Source organism: Phyllostomus discolor, chromosome 7 (assembly GCF_004126475.2).
Source record: "Phyllostomus discolor isolate MPI-MPIP mPhyDis1 chromosome 7, mPhyDis1.pri.v3, whole genome shotgun sequence".
In the NCBI taxonomy this organism is placed as follows: Eukaryota; Metazoa; Chordata; class Mammalia; order Chiroptera; family Phyllostomidae; genus Phyllostomus; species Phyllostomus discolor.
In genome coordinates this window covers 102,916,515-102,942,303 of record NC_040909.2, presented here as the reverse complement: position 1 = coordinate 102,942,303, position 25,789 = coordinate 102,916,515, and the positions used below count along the sequence as shown (strand labels likewise).

The 25,789-nt window shown below is 40.3% G+C and overlaps 1 protein-coding gene across 4 annotated transcripts in view; it reads right to left on the bottom strand.

The window, feature by feature from the left end:
* The window catches only part of SULF1 (sulfatase 1), a 163,006-nt gene that overhangs the window by 133,937 nt on the left and 3,280 nt on the right, over positions 1-25,789 (bottom strand). For 2 of the 4 annotated variants that reach the window (XM_036031199.1, XM_036031200.1), the window contains exon 2: positions 5,116-5,167. The exons of 1 other annotated variant lie outside the window; for it this stretch is intronic. The gene's annotated coding sequence lies outside the window, so the exon portion shown is untranslated. Of the gene's footprint in view, positions 1-5,115; positions 5,409-25,789 lie in introns of those variants that run through there. One more of the 4 variants, XM_028533687.2, reaches the window with a different exon arrangement.

The following is a 25,789-nucleotide window of genomic DNA, read 5'->3' as shown; positions in this document are numbered from 1 at the left end:
ATATGGTGGGAAGTTAAGCTTGATGGTTTAAGAGCTGTACTTGAAAAGTTTGGTTTGGCTGCTCTCTCTATATTAGTGTTATTGCACTTAGCACTTACGAATCCATGCCATAAAGCAAGTAGATGATGGCACTTAACTCTCCTGGCTTTCTCAGTTCAGAAACTGAGCTGCATTTCCTGGCTCTCAAACTTCGTAAACTCATCAGATTTTGCTGCAGAAAAATGTCACTAAAATAACAGCCCTCAGTGGAAAACACTAGCACCATTCAGAGTGAAATGCTGAAACAGTAACTGATATTTTTAAACTGTGAACTGGAGGTATTTTTCTATGCTGTACACATATATACATTTAGACAGATGTGTAAGGTAAAAGTTTATTTTTCTTAGGCAGTTGTACTTTAATTGTCTCCTCCAAATGGCTTTAGTCTTGCTGCAGAAGTGCTTTCTACCCTTGCTCCCTTGGCCTTCTTAAGTAATAAATAACTGGTTCCAAACTGCTTTCCCCAAGGAGTTGTTGGAAGGTCCAAAATGTCCTTGTTAGAAAACTTGCATTGAACCGCACGAATCTTGCTGTGGTGACAGTGCATGCATGTGGGACGATTACTTCATGCACAATGACATGAGACCACAAAACATGTGAACAGGAAGCCAAACCCAAGGGAGACTTGGGAAGCTTCCAGCTTTCCATGGAGCTCAGAAAGAAAGCAAATGCAAAAATATTCTGAACTCAGGTGTCTGGGGGACTGCACAGCTGTACCCTATGCACTCTTTAAACACTGCCTACAGAGCACGGTGGCTCGGGCAGCACCCAGCCTGCAGGGGACCGTTATGTCAGCAAACCCAAAAGATTGTGAAGTTGTAGCCCTTGCTTATAAAGCCATGACTGTAACTGAGGAATGTCCAGCACCATATATGGAAGCTCAGTATACTCTTCATACTTTCAACCGTGCTAATGGGAATTCCCCAAGTACATCCTGCTCCTTCCTTAAACAATAAGTTTTCCCATGATGCAAACTCATCTTATTCTAAAGTATATATTTGGTGATTATTTTCTATAACTGAGATAGTCACAGTTCTTTTTCAGGACTCTCCATTTATTTTGTCATTTTATGGAGGAAGCATTTTAGCAACAATAGAAATCTTTTTAAAAAAATAATTTCAAAGCCAAAGATAATTTCTGGAGTTTGGCGAATTTTGAAGTGCGCCATCAGAAGCCAAACAGAATTCAGATTTTAACCAAACACTATCATTTTCCCTCCCTTTTCAAACATATATTATCTTTCTGATGAGTGATGAAACTATATTTACAGGTAGACATAGGTTCGTAAATGTATGCCAGGTTGGTTTATACCTGGCATACAAATGGGTTTATACATGGGTTGATACACTTTGCCCATCAGGCGACATATTATGTGACTTTTCAAGACTAGTCATGAAGTCTGGGGCTAAGGCCCTTCTGTAATAAATGGTATTTACTCTGAAGTGTTTAGGTGGGGTAAGAACTCTGAAATCCAGGAAATCTGGTAGAAGCTTTGCCACAGAAGATTGAGTGCTGAGCAGGAGATAGTTGTAAGGGTGTAAGAAAACTAAGGTTATCAAGTAATCCGATCTCAAAGACTTAAAAAGCTGCAGCTTCCTGTCTGCTAATCAGGCTGTTATCTATTCATTCTAAATGTTAAAGTTCTTCCACTTGCCATCATTGAAAAATGTACAAATGTTACCCACCCCTCCTTCCCTATTTTGTACCATTCAAGCACATGGGAAAAACTTCCCGCTCACACTGAAGGAGGAGGAAAAGGTTTGTAGGCTCAGCAATGCCTTAGGCTTAGAATTTGCCTCCTTTACTCTAGTCTCTGAGCAGGGCCCCTAATTCAAGGGAAGTGAAAGAGCCCACTAAGGAAAGGACTGCTTCTTCATGAATAAATATGCATTCTTTATGAATAAATATTCTTAGTCCACAATTTTTTCCCTAGTCTCTGCTCATTTCTGATGGCTCAGCAGACGTAACAATTACCCTTTTTCTGAGGGTATACACAGCTATTGGCAAGACTGTCCTAGACCTGGCCTTCCTGTTGAAAAGTTAATGGGAAAATCATCTACTCAACAGCAGGGATACAAGATGAAAGCTCAGAGGCTGGCGATCCTGGATACTGACATTTTGGGGAGGCATTGAGCATAGTAGGGACAGTCTAGACTTTGTTTCTCTTTTTAAAATTTCCAAGAAATATTTAGCAATTTTAATTTTTTTTAAAACTACTTTTGATGTTTACTCAGTATTGCAATCTAACTGCTTCCTGACATCTCAACCACACGTTTACCCGACTAACTCAATTTTTTCCAATACACGGGTGCCTTCTCTTGTTTTATGGGATTCCATGAGAGCTACCCAGTTGCCCAAGCCCAAACTAACATTATAGACATTTCCTTTTCTTTCATTCCCTTTATTCATTCCCCAGGCTGAGAATGTTCTACCTTCTGAGTGTCTCTGGATCTGGGCCCTATTGTCTACCTGCCCTGCTCAGGACCTCAGCTTTTCTCACTTGTATTCTCCACTTGTCTTTTAGCTGGACTCCCAGCTTATAGTATTGTCACCCACAGGCATTTGCCAGCCCAACTCCACACTGGACAGTATGTGATCTACATTAAATCTCCCTCAAGCATCGCTCATAATTACTGTCCACCTTCTCAGCTCCATGCAAAGTCTGCCCTTGTCGCCCCACCGATGAGTGAGCCTGAAAATGCCCAACCAGAGTGAGTTAAGGAGCTTGTGTTGTAATGCTCCCATCACTGAGATGGCTGTGCTGCAAACGAACAATCAAAAAAAACAACACTGTCTGTTGAACCAAATAATGTCTTCGTGCTGTAGTTGACTTACATTTCAGGCCAAGTTTTTTACATCAATGTGAACCCACAAAACAAACTTTTTGTGGATCATGAGCTGGTCCAGTTTTAAGTTTGAGTTTCACTAGAGTAATTGGTCCACACACCTCAGCATGAAGCACCTGAACACCTAAGACTGAGCCCCTGACTAACTCTCCAGCCCCCTTACGTTCAACACTCTAGCACCAACTGAAACCAGTTCCTGTCCCCAGGCTTTCTCACTCCCTCTGCTTTCCAAAGCTTCTCCCATTGGGAATGTCCTTCCACATTCCTGCTGGTCCTTTAAAAGGCACACAGTCAACATCATCTTTGTGAAAGTTCCTTTGACTTTCACTAGGAGAGATAATCACTCTGGCCTCAATTCTGTCCCTTAATCTTGAACTCACTTTGGTTTTTGCAGGTATTATACTGTTAAGAAAATTTTCTGTCTCCTCAGACTATGAACTCTTCCAGGGCAGAATATTAATCTTGTTCACCTTTGAACCACTAGTGCTCAGCATAACAGGCAGCATGTAATAGATGCTCAATAAATAAAGAAACTGAATAAAAAAATCAAAGGAAAAAATAAGAGTTAATAGAAAACCCCTAAAATTGACTGAAACACTGCTATTTTCAGACACTGTGCTAGGTATTTTACACATACTACTTCCTTCTATTCCTTTCAACGATCCTCTCCTTGGGGTTAATAGTCTTGATCTTATTTAATAGAGGTGTAACCTGAGGCTGAATATCTTAAAGATCTTACTGCTGGTCATATAACCAGGTGATGGGAAAAAAACGAGCCTCAAATTGGATCCCATCAGAGTTTGTGTTCCTTCTGCTATGGCTTAGTATGCCTTTGAGGCTAACGTGGAGCTTATGTGGCTGATCTTGGTTAATTAAATTAGCTAGAGTATGGAATTTAGTGTTGACAGATCACTTTTAAATTTAGGGATAAAAACAACTAGAATTCGGTCTCATTTTCATCTTTAATTATACCTTACAATTTTTTGGAAGCCCCAAAGAATTCTGAGTGCAAATGTCATATAAACAAACTCTTAAATATAAGCATAATTTTATTATGTTTCCCATGCTTATTGGATAATGAAAAAATAACTTTATTGTATTATGAATCTTGATAAAAAAATCTTTCCAGTTGGTCTATTTTGGGTATTATACTACTGTGTAAAATACTGGGCATTAGATAGATAAAACAAATGTAAGAGTTCAGGATAATTAAATATATATATATTTCATATATATACACACACACATATACACACATTATTGTTGTTTGCACATCTGCATATCTGAAGACAAGCTCAGTCAATCAGAGCACTTATGTTATTAAAAGTGAGAGGTCTTACTTTTCTACATTATTACCAAATTACATTCCCTAGTTTTCTGACCTAAAATAAAGACAGGAATTTTCTGTATCTCATAGTGCACTAAGTTACAATCGTGGTTTTATAAATGTAAATTGTACAACTACCCAAAATAGAACTTTATTTTTTCAGCTTGTTCAATTAGCAAATCATACTTTCTAACGTGTGCAGAAATCATACGCTTCTCAGTATAATTCAAGAGTTTGAAACTCCCCATGTGTTAAAAGACAATTTCTCAAAGCAATGAGCATCATCCATGAGATATATATACTGTTAATTCAGCATTTTTTACAGAGACATAAGCTTTGGGTCTTGCCAGCCCACGTTCCTTTCATCTTTAGACCCTTCAGCTACACAGTGAAAAACTTAACAATTCACTGGTCCACTAGAGTCGCTGTGTTTTATAGAGTTTATACAAGCTGCTGCGAGTTTCAAGCCTATAAGGGAAGATGGCATCTAGTTCACAGTGTGAAAAAAAAATTCCACCAGTTATATTTGTCTGGAACTGTGAGCACAAAAGCAGGGAAACTGAAGATCCAAGTTGTTGCCTAACAAGCCAGGTGAACAGCCAAGGCTCCTCTCTAGGGTGAAATGTGTGTAAAACAGTCAGGCACCAGCAGGACCTGGTGAAAGCGGCCAATTTCAGCACCTGGCCTGGGTGCTATTTGGTTCAGTGAATTATCACAGAAACCTCATACTCCTCCCATTATGTTTATTTAGGAGGGACAAAACCGGGTGGAGAACTTTGGCCAGAAACACACTTTCCATCATCTAAGAATCTGAATGAAGGGAGTGAATAAATAACATGAAATGGACCAGACAGAAAGTCCGTGTCCTTCCTTTTTAAAGAAAAAGCAGAGCATCATACTTACAACAGCTGCCTTCAAAATCTTCTCTAGAGGACAAGCCTTGGGCACGGGCAGCCTGCAGAGGAGCAGAGATAAGGTGACAGTGGCACCTTCTTCCTCCTGAAGGCGAGAGTCATTGTTCCTTAACTCCCCTGACCTCACTGGGGCAGCAGCCAGGAAGGCCTGGCCTCAGACCCTCACTGCCCTCCCTCTTGGCCTCCTGACCTCCTGGCCTCCGAGCGTCAAGCTGGGGTATCCTATTAGCCGCCTCAGCCACCAGGCCTGACACCAGTCTGAAGCTTTATTAGGGACAGTCTGCCAAGTGCTTGCAAGATGAAGAGAGTTATATAAGCCCGAGGATTATAATCATCGCACACCCCCATAGAACCACGGCTGCCAAACAAAAGGCAGTTCCAAGAAGAGGAGGAGCAGAGGCAGAAGTTACACTGAGGGTGAATTTCGGGACACTGTTGAAATGACTGGGAAAAAAGGCAACTCAATCTGTGTATGCAAACCTCCGCAAACAAACAGGGAGCTGCAGCTGGCTGCCGGCGTCGGCGGGAGGTGGGGGGTTGGGGGGAGTGGAGGGGAGACGCTGAGGGGAGGGGCGAAGGTGGAGGGAGGGGAGTCGGGGGTTTCCAGGGACGCGTTCCGGTCCCTTCCCCCAGCACCCAGCACAGTAGCCGCCTGGGGTAGGATGGAGTGGACGAGGAAGATGTGGTATTTGGAAAGGCAGGAGTTCCAGACACCAAGTGCTTAGTAAACAGTGATGTTTCTTAAGAGTCATACCAGGTGCTTCTGCCGCTTTTCTTGATTCCTGGACTCTTGTTTTCTTAATGACGGTTTAGCAGGGAGTTCCCTGTGCCAGGCCAACCCTCTCTCTATATTAATCCTCCACGCGTCTCAGCTCTTTTCCTGGTGGCAGCAATAACCCAGGAGGCGGGTTCTTTACCCTAGAGCCTGGGTCATCTCTGCCACCTTCCCGCCCCACCTGTGCACCTCCTGTTTTCATTAGATTATTATTATCCTGCCCCGTTCCCAGCACTGCTCCCCAACAGTAAGGAACTTCCTCATCCTGGCATTCAAAGCTTCCATTGGCCTGCACGCCGATTTCCTGCTGCCTCACCTACCCCGGCGCGTTCGAATGTGAGTCAGTCACCAAAACACCGGCAGGTTACCTCCCACCCTTCCGCACATGTCCTTCCTCAGCCTGGAATGTCTTCATTCCCACTTCCTTCAAACTTTAGTTCGGCTCCCATTTTTGCCACAAACGCCCCCCCCCCAGATTTCGATTCTGCTTTTCTGTTGTCATTCCTCACATGTTCTGTGGCTTCATAGAGTTGGGGACCTGTGCGGTTCTCCGGGGTGGCTGAGCTGCCCAAAGCGGGCACTTAATGCGTGTTTACTGAGTTTAACTGACAGCTGACCTGATTTTAACCCGGGCCATCAGTCGGGGAGTGAACCGGGCCTCCTGTCACCTCCACGGGCTCAGGTGAAAGCGCGGGATGGTGAAGTACTGATGTTGACATTGTGGGGTAGACTTATGGGGGGTTGTGATATCCTTCACTTTTATGCATATTTACAAATTCTTATATTTTTTAAAAAGCTGTATAAAACGTGGCAAGGATCGTCGAAGTTTTCGTGGTGAGGAGTGTCTAAACTTTGAGTCAGCTCCCTTTAAAGCGTAAGTGTGTGAGGGATGCTGGCATCGACTGAGCCACAGTACTGCACATTAGAAGACCCATAAAGTGGTGCTTGCTTTTAATAGGATGCCAGGAAAATTCCCCAAAGGTATGGTTTTTCAGAAATCACACACTTCTGGGATGCATTTTCCGGGGGAAACCCCACCACTGGTGAAAGAATGCAGGCTATCACAACAGCAGCTCAACAAATGAACAGCAGCTTCTCTGCTGAATCGTTTTATGACAAGGGATGAAATATCGAACATGAGCTGTTAGGTACTGAATGTCTTGTGGCTTAGTATTAAAGGGTTCTTACTGACATCTCCCCTGTTATTCTTTGATGAAAGCAATGTACTTTAAATTCCATCAGGGGTGGTAGGATCAACCATGGTGTCATTTAAGAGACGTGGGGTGTGTCTACCCAGCACATGCTCTCTAAGGCATACAGAATGTTCAGTGAATTAGAAGAATTTTCCCTCCTCCACTAATTTGGAACAATAAAAACTAATTCAGGTTTTAAAGAGGAATTTTAGCCTCGAGTTCTTGAGGTTGGAGCCTCAGGAATAACAGAGGTCTCGTTGCAATTTAGTAGTTCAAGGATAGGATCTTCCCACACGATGTGTTGCTCAAGCCAGAGGCATAACCTTTACTACAGCTGCCATGTAGGAGCCCCCAATGGTGAGAGCTAGGCGCTTTACATGCATTTCTAACCTAACAATTGTTCTGCAATAGCGCTATTTTTGTCTTCACTTTACTGATGGGAAAATTGGTCACACAGCTTAGGAAGTGACGGAACTAGGATGTGAACCTCAGTCTGACTCCACAGTCTGCAATTTTTTCCATTCAGCTGACAGCTGGAATGAACCTTGGATAGTGTCTCATCTGCTGGTTTTCAAAATGGGCTCCAAGGAGCCCTAGGCTTTCAAGGAAGTGCTTCAGGAATCTTGGGGTGAGGGGGCAGATAGGGAAGGAGCAAATGCAAGGGGAAAGCCAGGTCAATTGGGCTTGAGCTTTCTTTATTGGATTCAAACAAAGAAGCTTCATTTCTACCTGTTTTATAGAATGACTTTAAATTTTTTTTGAAACAATGGTTTTACTACTAAAAAATATTTTAAAACTCTTGATCTAGTTTAATTTCCTCATTAAAAAAAGGTCTAGATCTTGGGATTCATAAAGATTAAATGCCTTACCCGAGATTTTTGTAACAGACCAGCATTAACTTCAGGTGTCAGGGTCTACCTGAGACTATTGACCTCTCCATGTTATTTCTCCTCACTTGTTATATCCCAGGGAAAATGAGAGATAGGCGTCCTGGCTGTGTTTCCTGACAATATTCTACTTGAAAAGTGGGAGGCAGGAACAACTTTATTTCAGCAAGATAGGCTATTTTTTGGCCCTTAGCTGTAAGTCTGAAGTTGGTCAGCATTTACCTCATGGCAAATTAAAATTAGGTGAAGAGTTAAATATATAATTTGCCTGGAAAACTTAGGTCTCTCTTCCTGTTTTCATTCATGTCAAAGTGAGTAGCAAACGATACTTCTGCATAGTCATCCAGCTAATTACATAGCCGTGGCTTGTGATACTACTGAAAAACTGCTTAAGCCTGTTAAAACTGTTTATCAATCCAGTCAAAAGCATCTCTTTTCACATGAGATTCAACAGGTATGCAAAGACATCACTCTTAGAGGTCAGGTAAAGCTGAGAGACGTGAACATCTTATAAGCCAATATAGCTTGCATGAATGACAAGCTTGTAAGGCCTAAGGTTTCATGGCTGCCTGGACACCTGTGAGCTTCTCAGGGTCCCAAAGGCCTGTGAGTTCTCCTACTTTTACCTGATACCCCTGTACCTCCAGTGGAAGTCTCCCCACCTAGCTAGTCCCTCTACAGCTGGGCGAGCTGCACTCTACCTGGTCCTCAACCAAACAGATTTCAGTTCCCTGCCAACCCAAACCCATTGAAACAAGCTAATCACACTGTCCTCTGAAAATGAGTACATCTCACCCTCTTGTTACTACAAGGCCTGTCCACAGTAGCTCCTCTTGCTCACTGTTTCAGAATTCCTCCTCTGTGCGACCCCACAATGGCGTGCAGTGTCCTTCTTCTCTGGCTGTTAGAATGGGTGACTAATAAACTGCTATTTATCCCATGTGTCCAGTATCAGATGTCTTACCAAAGAGATGACCAGGAGGTGAACAGAACAATGATCAGACACTACTACTAAGTGGAATTTTTCAGAGAAAATTTGTGCCAAATATCACATCCTTTGGAGTTTTGCTGTTGGGCTATTTGCCCAATAGCAAAGTGAATTTTGCTATGAATTTTAACTGAAATTACACCAGCTGGAACTGACTTTTATTAATTTCAAGACCCCTGAGTTTTTCCCATCTGCTCTTTTTAATTTTTATCATTCTCACCTGGAGATTTTTGGGACCAAAGCATTTATTTGTTCTCTTTTCTGAGAGGGCTTAACTCTAGTTCTGCCTAAAGGCAAAGAAATGAAAAGAGGGCCCGTCCATTCTTGTCATTCAAATCTTTACTAACTATATTCTTTCAGCAGAAAGAATTTTTCTCTTCTCCACAGACAAGAGGTTATAATAAGCAGATTTTTTCCATTTGAAACATCCTAATATTGATATATTTTCAAACTCTCAGCTCTAGGAACAAAGCTTTAGGTGTAATTTCTTTTCCTACTCCTGAGATTTACAAAAACAAGGTCATGGTTGTGCTAGATTCTGGTTTTAAATTAATCTCCCTTTCTCCTCGGCATTTCTATAGCATCCAGGCACTTCATTATTTAGTCATTTCCAAATATTAAATGCTTGTCATTCTTGAACAATGACCTGATCAGCACTTAATAAGTGGAGAAACTGAGTGGTGGAACTTGCAAATCATCGCTGGGACATACGTCACTCAAAAGGTTGTGGCTATTGATTGAATTGCTGTTCTCCACGAATTCTTAGACTACAAAAAAACTGTAGATTTTTTCGTAAGCAGCACGTATGGCGTCCTCCAACCCTTAGAAACTATTAATTACAAGCTCATTTGCATTCTGCCTTATGAGAGAAGCTTTCTAGAGTAAATAACTATATTGAAACTCTGCAAGCAATCTCAACACCAAGACCATGCATAGTTACTTCTCTTTTCTGGACTTGCCTCATACAGATCAAAATATATTCTTAGTTCAGCTCACTAAGCTGAACAAGGGTTCATTGAAACAACATCTGTTGCCCATCAAATGTTATTTTAGGAGTGGGGAATTCTTTTTTAGAGATAGATTCTGTTTGGAAGGTCTATGGCAGCAAATAGTTATTAAATTTCACAACATTTTTACCAATATATATAGTGCTTGCTTTCATGTGATTATAGGATCCAAGCAAACCCCTGCACCCCCACTTCAAAGGATTCCTCACTTGACTAATTCTAAAGAGTAAATTGATTTTCTCATCATTTGTTGTGTTTGACAATAGAAAGGCTGATGCAGCAACATGGCTAAAATGACAGTTCATTTTCATTCAAGGGGAAGGAATTTGTGTTAATATTCTTAATGACTGGCATCTTTATGAGAAATGTGAAATCGTTTATCCTTAGCAATAACCTGACCAGGATTAAAAAGTAGTTGGTGCTCAGAACGGAAGTCATCGTCAGGAAAAATTCTTTAGATTGATGCAAATTAACTGAATAAATTGGCTTCCTAATTATGGTGTGGATATTCAAGTTTGTTAAAAATCAGTTTGAACCGAAGAAGAATTTGGAAAGGATATTTCAGGAAGCAAGCTGACGTTCTGTTGAAGGAAAAGATAACACTTTTACTTAGTAAATTCCTTTCACATTTCCTAAGAATTTCTGGAAATGATTTAAGAAGCAAGGGCACGTAAATCGACGGAAAACACATTAAGTGTGCGTTACGTCTTGCTTACTTGGAGCAAGAGTCCTAATGCATTACTGAAAACACTGAGCAGCACATTCATTGTGATGCCCTAGATTCTCAATAACCAATAATGTTTCCAAGAGGGTTTGTTTAACCACCTCAGGGATGGTTTGGGCCTGAGCCCAGGGGACAAGTCTGAGAGAGACGAGCACGTAGGCCAGCCATTTACAGGCAATGTACAGACCAGTCTGTGTTCTGGAGCGGTACTCCTTAATAGGCTCCATGTTGTACACCAGTTAACACGTTTTTATTGGAATCTCAGTCTTCTCCTGCTCGCCAGCTTCACAGCAAAACTTCATTTAGCTCTTTACCCCAAAGCCTAGTAAATTGTGAGAAGAAGCACTTTACCAGTGTTGGAAATTAATTAATCTGGAAAAAAAAGGTGTGAATTACAGGAAAATGTAAACTACCTCCATGTAATTAATGACTGGGTTTTACTGTTTAGCATTTACATAGAGCTTTCTTTTGAGAGAAGGCATTGGTTTTTAGAGGAAAACTGAGCTAGGTTCAAATCCTAGCCCCACCCGTGTGTGATTGTTTGTGGTCTAGTTTCATTACTTATCACTAGGATGACTAGAACAGAAATAACAAAGTCAGAATGTGAACAGCAGTGTCCAGTGTGTGGTGGGTACTCAGTGACATTCAGTTTCTCTTTCCTTCCCTGAACGTCTTTTGGTTATTCACATCCTAAGCCCTAGTTTAGGGTTAATAGCCCCGAGTGAGTAAAAAAACATTTTTCCCCCCAAGGAGCATTAGCCAAAGGGTGATCCTGATAACAGTTACCGAGGTCTCTGTGTGTAAACATAAATATTAAATGACAAAAAAGAAAAATAATAGGGATCTCTTTAAACAGATGGTGATTGGTAATCATTCATGATATAACCTGCATGTTACTGTTGTGACTTCAGCCATGGGGACAGACAGTTGTCCGGGGAATCAGGTCAGTTCCACATGTTAGGGTTGTTTTAGAAGTCCAAAAAAACTTTCACTAGAAAACTTTAGTGAAAAAACGTTAAGAGAGACACAGAAAAAGTGAACAGAGGGAATATCATCCAAGAAAGTTGGTATGTCCCGAATCCGGTTTGTCCCCACCAGTCTTTGTGAGCAGGTGGAGTAATAAATTGCAAATGGACCACCAAATAAGCCAGAGATGGGGAGCTGGGGCACCAGGTAGGGACACAGACTGGGCAGAGAAATTGAAGAGAAAGCAGGAGAGGTGGGGAATGGGGCCCTGGACGTAGCCGACTGCAGAGGTTGCATGGCCTGAGACTCTGCTTGGGGATGTGCTGAGACTGAGACAGGAAAAAGCCTCGTTTGCAGAATCTGCAAGTAACCTTGACTGAGGCTGGCAGGTGCATTAGTAAGAACCAGAGGCTAAGAGCCCGCCACTGAGGCAAGGGTGATGGACAGCAACGGGGTGATAACGGGCAGCACCTGAAAGGAATTGCTTTAATGCTTTAAAGCAGTGCCAAGCTGAGTAACCTGAGACTGATGTGTGATTGACTTCCATGAGTGAAGGTTTTACCCTGAAATTCCTTTACTTTGCAGTAAGGTTAAGCTGTGCACTTCAGGTGTCTGCTGTGCTGGAATGCATGGGGCAGGACAGAGGCAGTATTACCAATGGAGGAAGGAGGTAGTGAATACGGTCCTGTCAGCTCACCTAGCCATTCTAGTTTGAAAAATGTAGACAGATAAATATTATCAGAAACTTTGGAAAGGGGAGAAATCATAAAATGGATGGCTGGAAGCCTGGGCTAGAATAAAAGAGGTGGAAAAGAACAGCCGATGTATCCTGCCACTTATCTTGACCTCGTGTCTTCCCAGAATGGTCCTTCCTGTGTCATTGCTCAGTGGGTACCTGTGAGGGCACCTTAGAAGGCCAGCTGTGTTCACCTCTTTTTATCCGAGCTGGTGATAGCAAAGGGAAAAATCACGGAGTCCAACCAACAGTGAGACCGAGCATCAAATCTGCCATGTAGACCAGAGATTATAATCCAAAGAGGTTATCCAGGCAGTCAGATTATCGACAGAGCTCTTCAACTTTCCAAAGGATGGCGTAAAGATAAAAATAAAAATAATTAAAAACCCATGAGTTTTTTTCCTTTTTTTTTCTGGCTTTGAAACTATGCTTTGCTAAAAGCTGAGGTTTGGCAAATTGAACCAACTTAATTTTCAGGTGTGGTATTTAGATCGTGATGTCTTAAAAACATTTTAACAGAGAACTCAAAATATCCCTCATTCACATCACACTTATTGGATGCTTAAAATGTGCTAATAAGATATGGCACCTGCTTTTTCATACATGTGCTTTTCCTTACCAACTATGTTCCTCGAAAGGATTCTGTTAATCCCAGAATTTAAAAATTACCAAATACATCCAAAAGATATTGGTTAAAATATTAACTAAGCTTAAAGGAAAAAAATAGGGAAAATGTGGAATATGGACTATTTAATTAATGGAAGGGGGTCTGGAGTGGTCCAGGCCCTGCCATGGTCCCTGGTCGTCAATCATGTCAGTCCATTAGCCAAGCTCTCAGACCTTGTCTCCTTGTTTGTGTGGTGGGGACCATGAGAATTCCATGTCACAGAGATATGAAAAAATTTAAATTAGATAATGTATATAAAGCACTTACTTGCACACTGCAGGTAGGTACTTCATAAATCTTAGCTGTTACATATGTTAGTAAATAAAACAGGCATCTTTCTCATTTTGTTTTGATCTTCAAGAGATTTTTTCTATTGCTAAATATAACATGAGCCCTAGAAGTTTTAGATGTGGCCATCAAGGGTATGAAATGGCACTGAAATGCCAAGAGAATGTACAGGAAAGGGTGCTGGTGCTGGAATTTTAGGACTTGAGTATCTGCAGAATATGACTCTGCCATTTGATAACTATGAACAATAATGATACAAGTAATCTTCACAGTCTGACTTTTAATCTGTTGAGTGGGGGGGCCCTAGCCAGGTAACCCAGGTGGTTAGAGCCTTGTCATGATATGCCAAGGTTGTAGATTCGATACCCGTCAGGGCATGTACAAGAAGCAATCAATGAATGCATAAATAAGTGGAACAATGAAATCGATGTTTCTCTCTCTCTCTTGCCACCCCCTTCCTCTCTCTATAGAAATGAGAGAAATAAAAAAATTTAGCCTGTAGAGCAGGTCCAATAATAATGCCTGTGCTATCTATTTAATTTAAAACACTATGGAGATCAAATAAAAAAGGGTTGTAAAAATGATTTGCAGTGGCCCTGACTGGTATGGCTGTGTCAGTGGGTTGAGCATCATTCCACAAACCAAAGGGTTGCCAGTTGCATTCCTGGTCAGGGCACATGGCTGGCCTGACAGAGGCAACCTATGAGTGTTTCTCTCACACATCGATATTTCTCTGCCTCTCTTCCTCCCTTTCTTCCCCTCTGCCTAAAAATAAATAAAATCTTAAAAATGATTTACAATGATAATATATAAATATAAGTTATAGTTAAATAATAATTATGATTTTTTCCTGAGCTATGGATTATTGATGAGTGATTGGCAAAAGGTATAATTATAGTTTATAAATACTTTTAAGTGGAAATTACTTTTCAGATTACATAGAAATAGGTTACAAATTTGGAGGAAATGTTGTCAAACAGAAGACTGAGATTCTGTTTGTTCACTTTGCCTCTAAGCAGCTCTATTAGCATATGCAAATTATTTAACTTCCCTGTGTCTCAGTTTCTTTTTTATTTAAAAAAAAACTGTATTTGAAAACAATTATAAAACATCTCTGAGGTTTGGAGAGTTGAGCTAACATATAGAAAAGTTGCAAGAATAATAGAAAAAATACTTGCATACCACTTACTCAGATTCCTTACGGTTTTATACCCCTAAATATTTTTCAGTGTGTATTAACTTAAGAATGTCCCCGTTTCTTTTTGTTTAAAAGGGGCACAAATACTTAATTGTGTGAAATGCTCCACAGGGTTGTCAACCTCAAATGTTTGAAAGCACTTTGAAAAGTACAGATTGTTAGATAAAGTTGAAGGATGTGGGGTTCATAAATTAATAAAAGTCAAATTAAATACAACTTTAGAAGACTAACAAATTACTGTAGTAGATTACAAATTGAGAGAGTCTATTGTTTCTGCATAACAAGATTGGAGCTACTGAAGGATCCCAGTGATGAGTAAGAAAAGATGAGAAAGATGCTGTCATGCTCTGTGTCCTGCCTTTGAGCTACGTTTCTCCTGCCTGGGCTTCCATCTTTCAGGGGCTGATTTGTACTGCAACAGCTTGCCATTTTATGTAGTATTGTGGGTGGAGATTTGGAGCATGTTGGAGAAAAGGTTATAGAAACTCAAGGGCAGTTGTTACTCGATGGCAGAACAATACAGTTGTGAAGAGTTCAGTAAGAGCTCAGCTTTATTTCTCTAGGTCCTCCCTTTGAGTCGTGAAGTGCCCTGGTTTATTTTCATTTAAGACAACAACTGAGATACAGCTAGGAAATAGGAAAGCATGTTTTACGAAATGTTTGATGCAGAGTCTTAATTGAAAATCGTATGAACAAAGTGATCTTACGGACCAAAGACATAATTTTTCATGGAATCCTTTCTTATCATTCACTTAATATGTTTAGCTATATGACAAACAGATAATTCTGCCACATTATCTTCACATTCTCAACAGAATCCTTCCTTTCATCGGGAGATATAATACCATTAAGCCTAATTTTGTTCTGATATTAACCAGATTGGTAATTACATTCTCTAGTAGATTGAAATGTGACCAATAACTTAAAAAATATGAATGGAAATTCTGTTTTTCCTGAGACACAGTTCTTTCATTTCTCTGACAAACATAATGGTTTCATGTAGTTACAGCAACAAAAAGCAAATAATTGAGAGTATGCTTTTTAAAAAATCCAGTTTTCAAATAGTCAAAACCATACTTAGGAAGTCTAAATTAATCTTTTATTTTGAATTCTTAAATTGTTATTCTTAATAGTACAAAATGAAAATGTAAGTTAATGGCTATGAAATACATTTATAATCCAGTAATGATTGATTTTACTTCCTTGACAAATAAATCAGTTTGAAACATAAATTATAGAGATACATAATGGCATATACACTTTTGTAATTTATTAAGCTATGAAGAATATTGCTCTTATATTTCTCTTGGGAAAATTCTAGTACTTGAGGAAGTATTTCAAGTGTTTTTCAATGAGGTGACATTACTGAGAAACAGCTGAACTGTTCTAACATAAGAGGTTTCCCTAATACTGAGAAGATGTGATATGTTTTGAATTGCTTGAAGCACAGGGCAGTGAGGTAGGACCGTGAAGACGTCAATTCTAATGCTGATCGCTCCACTCACTAGCTCTTAGACTCAGGCTCGTCTTCACTGAGGTTTACTTTTCTGACGTGCAGAAGTGGTGTATGAGGAATGGTTAACATTGTAATTATGATTTCGGTAACATTTTTTTGGCATGGGTTAAAAAAATGCCTTTACAAAGAAGGTTCTCTGTAATAAAGCTACATATTTTCAGATCATCCATAGCAACAGCACTTGGGTATTTGTATTAGAATGGGTTTTTTTGCAAGGGCTCCATATGAACAATAAATGCTTTTTCTGGTATTTGCTTCAATCCCAAGAATTCTCTACAGTACCTAATTATTCATCCTAGCACTCAGCAAGAGGGTCCACAGCCACAAAGAGAGCTGGGTTCGTACTTTCAAGTTCTTGTTAGGTCTTAAGTACAACTGACACATGAACTCCCTTTAGTCCTGGTAGAATTTCACTGATTTGCACTTTTTAATAAAGTCTAGCTTGTAGAACTCTCTCTCTGGTGAGAATGAGTTTTATGATTTTAGGCAGGTCTCTGAACACCCCCAGGCCTCAGTTTCCTCAAATGTGAAAAAAGGAATTTTACTTACATGCTCTCTGAGGTACACCTCTAACACTCTGTGTTTCTGTGGTATCTTAGGTGCCTTTCCTGAAAAATCATCCCTAATTCCAAATTATTTAAGAATCTGTAAGACATAAGATCTAGTAACTTTGGCAGAATGTGTGATAATTTTTTTTGTCCTAAGTAATTTAAAGCCTCTCATCTTATTGCTAATTGTCCTACAAATAAAGAGTGTGAGTCCTGGCCAAAAGAATTTTTACACTGAACTCCCACTACAAAAATATGATTTCCTATGAAGTTTATAGGGCATTTCATTGTTGCTATGCAGCAGACAGTGAATATATTCTTTCAGGTGGGACAAGTATATAGTCTGGTACTATCTCTGAAATTCTGTTGTAGCCATCATTTTACAGATCCTTAAAAACTGATTTGTCACAATCTCCTATGTTTAGCTCTCAGGAGAAGTTAATTGATAACGTAAAATCCTGCTTGGCCGGCATGTGAGTGACACCCAGCTATACCAGTTCACATCTAATCAAGGAAGATGGGAATTCTAGTTGGCTCATTGTCTGTTTGAATCTGTTCAAATCCAGCTGGCTCAAATTCAGCCCCAAAGAGTGATGTAGACAGAAGATGAAAAAAAATTAAGCCAGAGAATCAGTGCATGAGATAGTGCCTTCCACATTGTCAAAAAGAATTGCCTGGTGTAACTGTGAATCTGCTGCTGCTTACTTTCCTAAAATTTCTCAATGACTAAAATGCAACTTTCTGTTCCAGGGGCCTTTAAATATCTGTGAAGAATAGCAATAAATGAAAACTGTACCTAATGAAGAACTAAAATTATATGACAAGATTTTAAGTGGTGAGAGAGCATCTATCAGAAGGAAATTATTGATGGTTGGAATGGTAGGGGAATAAAATTCCATGAAGAAAATGAAGGAAAATTTTCTTTAAGAATGGGTGATATTTGGACATTTAGAACCATGATGGGAGGGCAGTCCAGCCCTTTTAGAAAACAGTACGAGCAAATGCATAAGTATACGTGGGTGATGTCGATTCAGGAGATGCTGGACCATCTTAGTAAAGAGCAGACAGAAAGTGTGTAGGGGAAGTGGGATAGTTATAGTGGAAAAGACTAGGCAGGTCCTTAAATGCTGGTATTTCAGTTAGACTGGATGCTGTAGGAAATTGGGAGATGATGGTTTTAGAGTAATAGAATGAGGAGATGCAACAATGCTAATGGAAGATAAGTTTACCGAGATGTGTAAGAAAGAGGGAAAGTATAAAGCCCAATTAGAAGCATGAGCGATGCAGAACTGATTAAAGTCCTTCCCTACCGGCCTCGTGTCTCAAGGGGATGCTGTATTTATTTAGGCTTGTCTTAAGGGAAGGACGGAGTTTCCAAGTAGAGGAGAATAATGTACATCATCTAGATGGAGGAAAGAGCAAAATAAAGGTAAGAGGTTGGTGGATGGTAAGTTCCCAAAAGGTTAAGTAATTCACTCCATATTACACTATTAATGACAGCCAAGTTCTAGAATCCAGGTTTCCAATGTTTTTTCAGTGTACCACCCTGCCTCTCTTCCCTAACTGTAATACAACTCCCATTATTCAGCATATTTTATTTGATGGCTAGTAACATTTTAATTTATAATTTGCCCACCATGGAATATGATTCGCCTGAAGCCAGTGAGACAGTAGTCCAGTGGGTGTCCTAAGCTTCCAAAGGGGTTATGACAGTGGCAGAAGCAATTGTGGGAACGCCTCCAATTCCACTTCTGAGACGACTGTGGTGGTGGATTCGGAACAGCACATCAGCGGACTGCTGGTTTGGGGGCAAAATGGCTAATGAGAATAATAATTACTATGCATGAAGCATAGAGCTTACTTTCTCTGTTGTGGGTTGTTTTTTTCCCCTTGGTCTCTATGCTTGTGTCAGAAAGTGACTCTGACAGGATGTGCTTGACTACACCATTCTCCCAGCCTATTTATTTTTGTTTTTTTATAAGGCCCACACTTTTGCAGTTCAAGAAGTACCTCTGAGACAAGTCTAGATGCTGAAAGTGTATGAATGGAATCCTGAATTTAAATCTACGTTTAGACAGTCTGAAATTAAGCAGCTCAGTAATATCAGCTCAAGTTCTACAGTCTAATCGTCACGTGAGCTCATTAGGTCGTTTGACCTAAGTGGGGACCAAAGAGATCTGATCTAGTACTAAGCTCCGCAGCAAGTCCAACTTTTGTGCTCACTGCAAGTGACATTCACTTATATAATGTATGTATAATATTCAAAATCTTTCACCCACCGATTCCTTAAGGAATGCATTGGTTCCTTAAACTGGATATCTTAAGAATTACAAATTCAGTCATTAGCTATCAATAGCTTCCAAATATAAACTGGCTCACATCAATTAGACCCTCTGCGTGGCAATGCTGAATGAGAAATAGATTATAGGTACTGATATTGTACTTTGGCAGGCATCTTTCCACAGGAACCAGGGAACATGGTTCCAAAAACTCACTTGAGTAAAACAAATCAGGCCAAAGTCTTCATTAAAAACTTGAACAGCACCCAAGTCTTTTTAGAGGAACCAAAAGGCTGTCAAGTGCCCACAGGTCAATGCTATTTCCACAAATTCCTAGAAATAGCACTACATTTTTATTCCAAACGTTGGTGAGTCAAGCGGTGCATCCCTTCAATCATGCTGCCCCCAACATCTAGAGCAAGAGCTTGTAATGGCAAGTGCAGTCTTTGACTTTGGTTAAAATTGTATAATGATGTGAGTAAAACATGGCTCTCCCATTCTGAAGAGGACCTTAAAATGAAGAGTGGCTGAATGAAATAAAGAATAGGACCAAGCAAGGGGGAATAGAAAGTCAAGCAGGAGGTGGGGGAACCTTTTTCGAACCTTAAAATGAGGAATGATTTGTCTTTGTAGTGACTGAAGAAGGGAGTGCCTATAACATTTGTAAAATAACTTATTCGTGTATTCTGCAAGCGGATGGCAACCCATCTCTGCCAAAGTAGAAGCTGAAAGTTTATGAGCACAAGCAACTTAAATATTTCATCTCTCCGGGCCTCTAGACTCCCTTTAAATTATACAACCCTCTCCACCACCATTTTTAGTTGAAAGAGAATGAGAGGTGTTTTACAGAAGTACTTCATTGTTCTACCTTGAAAATTCATTACTTCCCCAAAGTTTTTAAAAAAAAACTAGAATTATTTAGTCAACCATTTTCTTAATCTAAGAAAATATATATATTTTCTAATCCAAAGAGGAATATGTCATTTAAAAAGTCACAGTTTTATATTCTAATGTCTACTGATGATCAGAAAATTAGATTTTATGTTTAAATTATATTATTAAGCATTAATATATACATATATTTACCATGTTTGTACTATAAAGTTATCCCAAGCACAGGTATTAATTTCCAGATAACAGAAAAAGATTTGTTCCATAATGACTATTATCACTTTGGAAATGTACGGTGTCGCAAAATGCAATTCTGCACCCGTTTTCCTTAGGCCATGTCACCATTCCTGTGCCTTGGACTTGATACTTCAGTGTCTCTATGTCAACTGTCTTTCTTTTGTCCTGTATTTGATCAATCACCAAGCTGTTAACATTGTTATTTATTTCTTCATAATGTTTCTTACACTTATCCTTTCCTCATTCTTTTTTTTTAAAGATTTTATTTTATTTTATTTTTAGAGAGGGAAGGGAGGGAGGAAGAGAGAGAGAAAAACATCAATGTGTGGTTGCTGGGGGCCGTGGCCTGCAACCCAGGCATGTGCCCTGACTGGGAGTCAAACCTGCGACATTTTGGTTCGCAGCCCGCGCTCAATCCACTGAGCTACACCAGCCAGGGCCCTTTCCTCATTCTTAATGTCATCAAGGAGACTAGGCAATTCCTTTTTTAACTTTTGAATATTTTTGGCACCCCTCTCAATGTCCATGTCCATGTCCAGGTCCAGGTCCATGTCTGCATCTCTCTCCATTCCGGAAAACCCCACTGCTTAAACTTCCTAAGGCACCTTCAACTATAAAGTCCAGTCTCTCTACCTGCTGCGTCAGGACCCTCTAGAATGCGCCCTAATTGAGCTATGACATGTTATGTGTAGAACAGAAAAGGGCACAGAGTAGAAGCATCAGAGGATCGCACTGTTTCTCCTCTTTCTGCTTGCTTTTCCTTCTTGTTTTGTCTTCTTAGCACTCACTGTTTCCTCCAGTCCTCCTTCCTTCCTTCCTTTTCCTCTTTGCTCAGTGCCTCCCTTCACTGTGTTCCCACAGTGCGTCTCTGAGGGTCCTCTAATTTAAAAAGACTGTGTTTTTATTTGAAAAGTCCATACTCGATTTAACTCCAAGCCCTAACTCAAGTCATTCTTTTCACTTGGGAAAAAACATACAGCTATTTGATTACTTACTATGTTCTATGCTCTGTGTTAAGAATCTTACTTTTACTATCTCATTTAACTATTATAACAACCGTTTGTGATAACCACATATCCATTTTATAGAGAAGGAAACTGAGTGAAAAAGAGGGTAAACAAATTGTCCCCACACAGTTTGTAGATGTAGGTGAATCACTGCTCTGATTCATCTGCTTATAAGCAGTGAGCGAAGTCTAGCCCAGGTCAGATTCCACCTTCTCCAATAGGGGGCTCTGTTGACATCCCTTTTTATTTAAGTAGTACTAATAATTGATATTTAACTGCAAAATTCTTTTCAAGACTACGAAGAATTGTCTTGTGTTCATGTCTTCCCTTCACAGCTAAACTAGATATAACTTCAGAGCTAGGAGGGTGTCCTATATTAATATATATTCCTCTCTGTACTGGCACAGAAATACATACACAGGAAGTTCTCGAGTCCACATGGAATAAATGAATTAACACACTGATAGAGCTTTCTGAAGCCTGTTCTTTCTGGCTCTGATTCTATTTAGAAGTACATTATGGCTATTCCTTAGGGCATCAACTCAACTGCTAAAAGTAATTTAATCTGTTTGATATTGAGTATATTTCCCCAAGTCTCTTTTACTAAATAGAGATGTCATCTATGAAAAAGAATGTGACAACACATGTGAAGCCTCTAGGTGTCTCAGATAAAAAATACTGCATACCCTGAGCATTTATTCATCTGCTGTATTCAGAACGCTTTCCTTTCTTTGAGCAGCATGAAGCTCTCAAGAGGAAAAGAGGAGCGTGTGATTTGCAGGGGCCTCTCTTTCCTGGGATGCATTTCTTATACACGAAAGTTAAAAGCTGAAGTTTCAAGAATTTCTGGATGCAATGCCAAGCACATTTGTTTACTAGGACATTCTATTTAGGGGAAGATTGATTATTGGCAGGTGAGGGTTCAGAGGGAGGCTTTGAATTGGCAAGAAGTCTGTTCAGAGGACATGTTATATTATAGAAAGGTGATTTTCGTGTTAAGCCCTATTAGTAATATGAGTTTGAAGAAAATATCCACAGGTGCACACTTTTAAATTAATTTATCAATAAATGCACACTCGGCATGCAATTAATCACTTCTCACCATGACCCTGGGATATCTTATAAAGGCCTAACCCTCAGTTTTATTTTAAATTAATGTAGCAGGTGTTGCCTCTGAGCTATACCACCACACCACAAAATTGGACAATGAGCAAAAACTCTCTGTGATTCAGATTTCCATTTTGTTGATTAGTAGTGTTCTGTTGTTGCTCAGAAAGATGGGATGGTGCTTAGATTGGTATATTTTAGGCCTCTTTCATTAAGTGAATGGATTCAGGGAGATTTTCCTGAGTTCTTGAGACAAACCTGTTTTAGGCCTTTTCTCTATTCTGTGACTTCGACAAGTTGCATATATCTACTAGTAGCCCTATTTGCAGATGGGAAAATGCTGGTTTGGGGTTTCAGTTACTTGTAGCAACATCACCGGTATGTAGCAGCAGCAATGTGTAGCTGAAGCAAAGATTTGGACAATACCAACAAAATGATGGAGGAGAAACAGAGGAGAATACAATAAGAGCAAAAATATACGATAGCAGATAAAATTCTAGGTCTGAGTCAATTGCTTAAGGTTCAGAAAATTCAATAATTGCAGTTTTATACCGTGCTTGGGTATGTGATAAAGCAAGTCTCCTGGTTACTATGGTACTCTTCTCTCACAAAAGTGTCTAGGCTTGCTCACGAGTTTATTATCCAGATGACAAACTCAACATCTTTAGGTTACGTTCAACCAGAGCCATCTGGGCCCTTCCTAGTTCCCGAATTCTGCTCCCACTCTCAGCCACCTAGCCTTGTGGGAGAATCTGATTAGCATTATGTAAAGTGCACAGATTAATTTTTGGAGGTTTTATCTTTTCTGATGAACATTTCTTACCCAGAAACATGGCCTGTCTGTTCATTTATTCACCATTGCAACTTAATATCAACCACCTTCGCTACTGTTAAACAGGGACACGTCTGAGTCCCTTAGATTCACATTTTAGAAAATGTAGAAATAGTTTCCCACCAATTTGTAGCTGAATTGTAAAAACAAAAATCAGGTTAGAAAAGGATTTACCTTTGAAAGTAAAGTGGAGAGCCACTTTTTTTTAATTAACAGAGGTGTCATGCATTATTGTACAGTAGTCCATGGATTACAAATTTTGAGGGCAAAGAGAGCTAATTTAGATGCGACAGCTGAAGACGGGTTCTTTGAAAGGTTTGTAGACATGAGAGGGAAGGATCTCCAGAAGTACTGCCTTGTGCTTCATCTTAGCGGAGTTCTGTTTCTTTCTTGTCCCTGGCCCCGGGGCAGGTGCACACCAGATGATCAGGATCAGAAAGAATATCCTTTGATCTATCCCAAGATCCTGAAAACTGAAATTGAATGACCAGCATCCAAGGACATATTCGCTTGGTGGCATTCAGTGCTTTGTGAGGTAATTTCTCAGTCAGCTGCCCTTCTGGGGAAAGGCCACAGATTGAAGGCACGTTTGACGGTGGATGCCAGGTTTGCGAACAGACCAGAGCTCAAGCTGATTGCTTTCAGCTTTTTGTTAAGTTTGGTTTGGAGGTGAGGGATGGCAAAGGTCCAAGCCCCTTGTTTTGTCTAAATGGTATCTTGCTTTACCAATTACTTCTGGAAGCTTGACCTGACTCTCCACAATGTTTTGCCAAGTTATTATTTCTTTCTAAATAGTGGGCCAGGAGGAAGGAAGAGGAGCACATGACCCTTTGGTGAATTCCACTCCCTGCTGGGGTCCACTGCTCAGTCCTTTGTTTCCCCAGCACTGCGCCCAGCGCCTGCTCTTTATTATCCTCTCATGCAGGACCCAGGCCTCTGCTCCTCCCGGCAGAATGCATTCAACAGTCACCATTGTCTCTACAGAACCATTAACTCAGTTGCTCCAAATCCCTAAATGCCCAGAGCAGCAACCCCCCTCTCTTTTCCTTTCTCTCCCTTTTTCTCACTCTCTTGATCTCTCTTTCTTCCCTATGCCCCTGCTTCTGGTAGTGGAAGAAAAGGCTAAAGACACACCATAAATAGATAGAATTAATGATTGACATAACTGAGGTGAACTCATTCATGCAACCTAGACCTGTATCTCCATATGCACTTTCTCTTCCACTTGATGCACACGTACTGTACCAGGTGCTCAACATTTTCTGCGTAACATCCCCAGGGTGGGTCATTATTCGCATCTCTTCTTTACAGAGGAGGGAGCTGAGCAGTTAAGTCACTGGCCCACAGCCACACAGCTAGTGATAGTGCTGGTTTTAAACACCAGTCTGTCTGAACCCAGAGACTGTATTTTCCTGCTTCTGAAATCATATTTGAAATTTTCTATCACAGACAGGCAGCTAATAGATGTAATTTCTACCGCAGTCATAGAAAACTGAATTAGATAAGGATTTCTCATACAATACACAACCTTAATTTGGGGCAATAATTTTATATTCTGCTTATGTGACATTTTTCCTAAGGTACCCCAAAATACAACCAATCAAGTTTCATCATAGTTCTTTCTTTCCTCTCACAGGTACAGAGGGCTATTAGAGCTGGTGAATCACTCTATAGTGGGCTAACTAGGGAGAAAAGCACCTGGAATGCTTGAATGCCCCTGTGAGCTTGTTGACACACATTTGAGTGGCTTCTGGGGGGCATAGAAGGGGACCAGAGCAGTCCCTGTTCTAGAAGATTTTACCTTATCTGAGGAGTCAATGGTTAAAAAGGCCAAGTAGAAAGGAGGATAAAAAACAAGGTGACTATGCTAAGTGCAACCCACAGATAACTAATGGTCAGCTTCAAGGTAGGGAGAACATCACTGGGAGATGTAACAGTCGGGCGGCGGGAGCAGAGGTGCTTCTTGGAGAAGGTGGAACTTAAGCTGAAACTTTGAAGGATGTGTGTATTGAAGTGATGAGGATATTCTACACACAGTCTTATAAACATAGAACTAGAAGGAACCATGCGCATGATGACAGACTCTCATCTTACTGAGAACCAGACAGAAAACTAGAGTGGACTGGGATTAGAGAAGAGGCCAGGAAGGGGAGACATTGAGCTGGCCACTTTAGCTGCAGGAAAGGGTAGACTGCTGTTACTGTAAGAATTTGCTGGGAGAGATGATCAGAAAGTTGGGCCCGAAGAGCAGAGGGCCAGTGCATCAGACTGAGAAATCCAAACTTCATCCTGTGGGTACTGAGCGTCCATGTGGGACTTCTCAGCTGGGAAAAACTTTGATGGAAGAAGTGTTTTGAGAAATTCAGTCCGCAGTGGTGGACAGAAGAGGGAAATGGAGGTGGTGGACCAGTTAGGAGGTTGTTGTAATGAGCCACATGTGATATGCTGATCGCACTACTGTGGTAGCTGTGGGCCAGATGTGGGAGACATTTGAAAGGAAGGACTCACAGAATTTGATGACAGATTAGCTATGGGGGTGAGGGGAATATTAGAGAAAAAAAACTAAAAGTCTAATTCCCTTCCTTTCCAGTGTACTGAGGTAGAATTGAAAATATTTGAAGTAAGAAACACATTTCGGGACAAAGTTTTTCCAAAAAATATCTTCTTTCACGTACCTTTTCCCCTCCATGGATCTCACCTAACCATATGACCATAGACTTGTTTTCATATATGAGCCTCTTTTCCCTCAAAGTTAATCATTGTAATAAAAATAAGAATCTTTTTAGAATCAGCTTCTTAAAATTTTTAATCCCTTTA